We start from the raw sequence: 6,841 nt of genomic DNA on the forward strand, positions 1-6,841 counted from the left end.
GTCATCACCAACAGAAATGATGACAGATTCAATGCAAGACCTCGCAGAGGCATTGCCAGAAGTTGGACTGGCTCAGATTCAACCACCGATGCTGGAAGGCATAACCAGAGAGATCCAAGAATGGATGAGAAACATGATGGAGGCAGAAGTCGCCCGCAGAGTAACGGAAGCGACAGAAATAGAAAGAGAAGGGCAATTGAGAGCCCACAGAGCAGCAGAAAGAGCGGAAGAGGAGGCAGCAGACTACAAAGGTCTATGGGAACGACAAGTCGCTACCCATTTAGAGACACAAAGGAGCGGAGGCGGAGGAGAGAGGAGAGAGCAAGGAAGGCTGAGAAGCGCGCTTGAAAGCCCGCCCGCCTCCGACGGAAACCAAATGAAGTTCAGAAGCTTCATGGAACATCTGTCGCTCCATTTTGAAGAGGACCCGACCTATTTTGGGGATGAAAAGAAAAAGATAGCCTTCGTACTATCTTACATGAAAGAAGGGACCACCGCTAGCTTTAGAAGCGAATGGCTCAAAGAAAAAATGTCCGTCTCCTCATCATTGGAGCGGGCACAATTTCAACAATGGTCCGTATTTGAAGAAAGGCTGAATGAAGCCTTTAAAAATAATTACGAAGAAGAAGAAGCAAGAAACAAAATCTTGCAACTTAAACAAGGAACCAAAACGGTGAGGGACTTCTTTTTAGAGTTCGATAGCCTCAGAAGAAAGGCGGGTTATCGGGATGATTCAATCCTGATTACCCTAATAAAAAGAAATATGAACTACACCCTGGTAGACAAACTTCATGTCACCGGGCTACCACCAAAGAAGTATGAGGAGTGGAGAAAGCTCCTCCTCAACTACGATCAAATCTGGCGAGAAAGACAGAAGGAAAAGAAGAGTTATTTTGGCCAGATGGAGAGGGCCGGAACGAGGAAGGACAACGGAGGAGGAACGGAGAAGAAAGCTTATTCAGAAACCAGAGACGGGACCGGAACAATCTACACGGGCGCAGGAAAGCCCATGGAGATTGATAAAGCTAAATACAAGAAGGAAGGCCTGTGCTTCAAATGTGGTATCAAAGGCCACATTAGTAAGTTCTGTCCCACAGAGGGGAAGAACAAAATAGATTTACGTGCCATGATAGCGGCACTCACAAAAAAAGAGCGCAAAGCTCTAAAATTGGATTTTTGAAATGGCAACCGATACAGCATCAATCAGCCAAGCCACAATATGTCAACCCCTTCTCGATTCTCCCTGTCAAAGAGTTAGTAGAGACAGACAATAAAAAATATTTATCAAACAACTCAGAGACAAAGAAAGAAGTAAGGAAGACAATGAAGATGCAAACCAAAAGAGGGGATTGGTAACAAAAACCCCAAAAGAAAGTACAACCGCAGCAGAAGTGGCGCATAAAGAAGTGACACACGCAGCTACGGCGGCGAGCACGACTTTAGAAAGTGCAGCATCAGCGGCGGATACAAAAAAGCTCACACCCGATGCGGCAATCTCTATGGAGAAAAACGCAGCAGAGACTGTGAAAGACAGGTCAGGAACCCCTGTAAATAAAAACCTAGAAAAAGAATAAAATAAAATAATGATGGCAGCATGGACGCCAAGATGGGTAGCTGAAAGGCTAAGAGACCAAAAGGAAGCAAGATCCATTGGAATCTTAAATGCCTGGACACACTACAAAAGAGAAAAAGAAGCTACAAAAGAAACGATACAAGAACTCAATGCATTATCATTACATGATGCAGAGTTAGCACTCTTAGAGCTTCATACTCCCAAAAAATACATAAGAGGAACACAGGGAAATCAAATGAACATCACCTGTAGACTGACAACGCTGGATACGCAGAGATCAACAACAATCAAAGCGCTACTAGACAGTGGATGCACTGGGAGCTGTATAGACTCTCAGTTTGTAAAAGAGCAAGGCTACAAAACGAATAAAATACCGAGACTGATTCCAGTCTACAACGCCGATGGAACTCTTAACAAAGATGGAGCCATCAAAGAGTTTGTAGAACTGAAAATGGAAATTGATGACCACACAAAAAGAATACACTTCGCTGTCACGAACCTAGGCACCGGCAGGATGTTTCTGGGACACGAGTGGTTGTCAAAACACAATCCAAACATTGTAAGTTTGGTGATTCTGCACCTTTGTGCTACCTATATATTTTCATTCCTTTCTCTATCTATTCTTCTATCATTCACTATTGATTGTGTTTTCTATTATTTTGCCTTTGTGACTGCTTTGTTTACCTTTGTTTACAAAACTTCGGACAGTACTGCAGAGTCCAATGCTTCCTATTCTCTAGTTACTCACATTGGACTCTAGGTACTGTATACCTGTCATACTCTCTAATAATATAGTTACTCACATTGGACTCTAGTTCCAGTCCCTGATTTCTCTCAGCAAGTGGCTAGACACTTCCTTCAAGCTTTGTTCTTAATAAACATAGATTGGAAGAACTCGGAATTAAGATTCGAAAGATGTCCAGAGCAATGCAAACGAAAGGTCAGAATCTCTGATCCAGAGGAAGACCCTGAAACATACTCTGAAGAGATAGATTTTCTAGATGGGGATCAGCTGATCCAAGTTAGTCTAGTAGAATATGAAAATACCGATATTCCTGATCATCTATACCAGATAAGAGCTGCCAGCACAAATGCACAAAAACTTGCTGAAGCCGCTGGGAAAGATCAGAAGGAAGGAGGTTTTGAAAAGATTGTTCTGAAGTATCTCCACGAGTATAAAGACATATTCGCTAAAGAGAACTTTGATGCACTACCAGAAAGAAGAGAATGGGATCACGCCATAGAGTTGATTCTGGGCGACCATAAATTAGATTGCAAAATCTATCCATTAGCCCTTGGAGAACAAGAACAATTAGATGCATTTATCAAAGAGAACTTAGAATTGGGCCAAATACGCCCCTCTAAATCACAATTTGCATCACCATTCTTCTTCATAAAGAAAAAAGATGGAAAACTACGACTGGTACAAGATTACCGGAAGTTAAATGACATCACCATAAAAAATAGATATCCACTGCCACTGATTAACGAATTAGTCGACAAGTTACGTGGAGCCAAATACTTCACAAAACTAGATATTCGTTGGGGTTATAACAATATCAGAATCAGAGCAGGCGACGAGGACAAAGCAGCCTTCAGAACGAATAAGGGGCTGTTCGAACCACTAGTGATGTTTTTTGGACTCACTAATTCACCAGCGACGTTCCAGACAATGATGAACGCACTATTTAAAGATCTGATTGATGAAGGAAAGGTTGTAATATACCTGGATGACATCATGATCTTCACAAAAACCATGGAAGAACATTGGGCAATGACGCGCCGAGTCCTAGATACCTTATAAAAGCATCACCTATATCTAAAACCGGAAAAGTGCGATTTTGAAGAAACCTTGGTAGAATACCTTGGTCTGATAATATCAGAAAACGAAATTTGCATGGATCCGATTAAAGTAAAAGGAATTGCAGATTGGCCAGAATGCAAGACAAAAAAGGAAGTCCAAGCATTTCTAGGCTTCGTAAATTTCTATAGACGGTTCATACAAGGGTTTGGGTTGATCGCCAAACCACTGACTAAATTAACCGGAAAAGAAGAGTTCACTTGGGGACAGGAACAAAAAGAAGCATTTACAGAACTCAAAAAACGAGTCAGTTCCACCCCAGTACTTGCCTTACCGGCAGACGAAGGACAATACAAGGTAGAGGCAGATAGCAGTGACTTCGCCATGGGGGCGGTGTTGTCACAAAAACAGAATGACCAGTGGAAGTGTTGGCATATCCTGTTTATGATACACTCACATCCTATCATTTTATCCTTTTATTTCTTCATTTCCATACACCATTCTTTCATCTCTACTTGACCGCTTTTCCACTACATTACATAAGCTCAAAACTTTCCCACACTTATTCCAAAAACTCGTAGCACTCTGCCTTACACAAACCTCAGTCTCTTGATTATAAGACTGAGGTATGTCTGGTTATTTTACAGTTTACTTTATATCATCATACTCACTTTACACTATTAGAAATACTCTCTTTTAGGTATATTATCCTTCAATATTAGTCTCTTGATTATAAGACTGAGAAATACTCTCTTTTAGTCTTCTCATAGCCTAACAGGAAGCCTATAGCATATCTCTCCAAAGCGTTGAATCCGACTGAGCAGAACTACAAGATTTATGACAAAGAGCTCCTGGCGATTATGACGGCGTTGGACGAGTGGAGGCATTACCTGGTTGACACTAAAGAGGACTTTGAGATCTGGACAGACCACCAGAATCTCTTATATTTCAAACAACCTCAGAAGCTAAACCGGAGACAAGCGAGATGGGTGACGGAAATGAGCAACTATAGATTTACGTTGCATCATATCCCAGGTACCAAACATATAAAAGCGGATCTTCTCTTGAGACAAGCAGATCATAATAAGGGGGAGGACGATAATGAGAATGTCATCTTACTCAAAGAAGAACTTTTCGTAAAAATGTTGACAACAAATGACGAGAGAGAAACGATAACACAAGGAGAAGGGGAGAGCACAGAGATCTACAGATGTATCAAAAAGAGAAAGAGGATGAAAAATGTGGATGATCTAATAAAGAAAGTGGAAGATAAGATAGAAAAGAAGGAAGACGGTTGGTGGAAGGACCATGAAGGTTACATATTCTTCAAAAGAAGGATGTACGTACCAAAGGACGCTAAGCTAAGAGAAAAAATCATAAAGATAAACCATGATTCGATCATAGCTGGCCATCCCGGACAGTACAAAACGAAGGAGTTGATAACTCGAACCTTCTGGTGGCCTTATATGGATAGAGACATAAAAAAGTATGTAGAAGGATGTAAAATGTGCCAAAGAACGAAACCGATACACCAAAAAAAGGCAGCACCATTACACCCAAATGAAATCCCCACAAAACCATGGGAAATCATAATGGTTGACCTTTTAGGACCACTACCGGAATCGCAAGGGTACAACATGATCATGATCATCGTAGACAGATTTTCCAAAATGATCAAAGTAATACCAATGCAAGCGGAACTTACATCTCAAGGAGTGGCTAGATTGTTTAGAGATAATGTATTTAGGAACCACGGATTACCAAAGAAGGTGATCTCAGACCGTGGAACCCAATTCGTCTCAAACTTTATCAAAGATCTATACACACTTCTGGAGATTCAAGGAAACCTGTCGACGGCTTATCACCCTCAGACAGATGGACAGACTGAACGAGTGAATCAAGAGATAGAACAGTATCTCAGAATCTTTGTTAATCATAAACAAACAGATTGGGCAGAGTGGTTACCGCTGGCTGAATTTTCATACAACAACAAAGTTCACAGCGCAACCGGATACTCCCCTTTCTATTTGAACAATGGTCAGCATCCGAGAGTAGAGACAGAGAGTAAGAAAGAAGTCAAAAGCAAGAGCGCGGAAGAGTTTGTAGAGAGGATGAAAGAGAGCAGAGAGTTGGCTCAAAAATCGCTGGAGAAAGCAGCAGAAAATATGAAAAAACAATATGATAAGAAAAAAGGGGAATCCATCGACTATCAGGTCGGTGATAAAGTATATGTGGAAGCATCCCACATACAAACAGATATACCTACGAAGAAACTAGACAATAAAAGACACGGCCCTTTCAAAATTGAAAAGAAAGTGGGATCGGCAGCCTACAAACTCCGACTTCCAGGAAAGTGGCGCAATGTTCATCCAGTCTTCAATGAGTCCGTCCTAACACCATTCCGGGAACCACAAATCCCAACACAACAAAAACCAAAGCCGCCACCACCGGCGATAGTGGAGGGTCAGAAAGAGTACGAAGTAGAAGAGATACTAGATTCTAGGATGAAAAAAAAAAACTAGAATATTTAGTACACTGGAAAGGATATCCAAAGGAAGAGCGCACGTGGGAACCGGAAGGGAACGTTAAAAACTCCCCTCAAATCCTAGTACAATTCCACAAAAAGAACCCAAGCGCTCCCCGAAGAATCTGATTTGCATTACATTTTCAAGCATTTGAAAACTTCACAAAAATTCCAAAAATCAGAAAAAAATCTCTTTAATTGCGAAAACGGGAAACTCGAGGCATACTCTCGGGACGAGAGTCCTACGTAGGGGGTAATGTCACGATCCCAATTTCAAACCCTAAACCCAGACTCCGCACAAACCGAAACCTCTGACGAAGATATCATTTCACCTTATCTTATCTAAAAAAGACAATCTTATCTTATCATAGTCACCTGATCAATCACGTGACCTATGACATAGACACTTACCAAGCGCCTCATGCCTTACGCATGTCGCTCAGTCAGTGCCTCATGTTAGTTAGTATATATACAGTCCTCCTTCCTGTACATATTCCCCAGTTGTTGATTTAATCTTTATAACTGTTGTCTTTGACTCTGTTGGCGATTCGATTGTTATACCTCCATTAGCTCGGTATAGGGTATAGCTCTCACACTATCAAAACATCGGTCGCTTGTCTTGCCTGGTTGGAGCGTGGGTGGGTAGTTTTTGAGCTAGAGAAGGTTCATCCCCTTGCGTCGCCCATGTTCATCGCTGTCCCATTCACTTGGGTACACTTATCTTTTGTCCATCGTCTTCGCTACACCTACACCTACCACATGCTGCCTGGGACTCACTTGTTCCAAATTGGGACTACTCCTCTCCCTCCCTCGTTTGACCAGGTGGTCCAACATAACCAGTCCATTGGTAAGGCCATGGAACTGTCGGATTTGGACTAGGTGGTGGACCGGTGGCTCCAGTTTCTTTTTTTTCAGCAGAATATTCATTTACAGTGCGATTATT

Source organism: Serpula lacrymans (assembly GCF_000218685.1).
Source record: "Serpula lacrymans var. lacrymans S7.9 unplaced genomic scaffold SERLAscaffold_11, whole genome shotgun sequence".
In the NCBI taxonomy this organism is placed as follows: Eukaryota; Fungi; Basidiomycota; class Agaricomycetes; order Boletales; family Serpulaceae; genus Serpula; species Serpula lacrymans.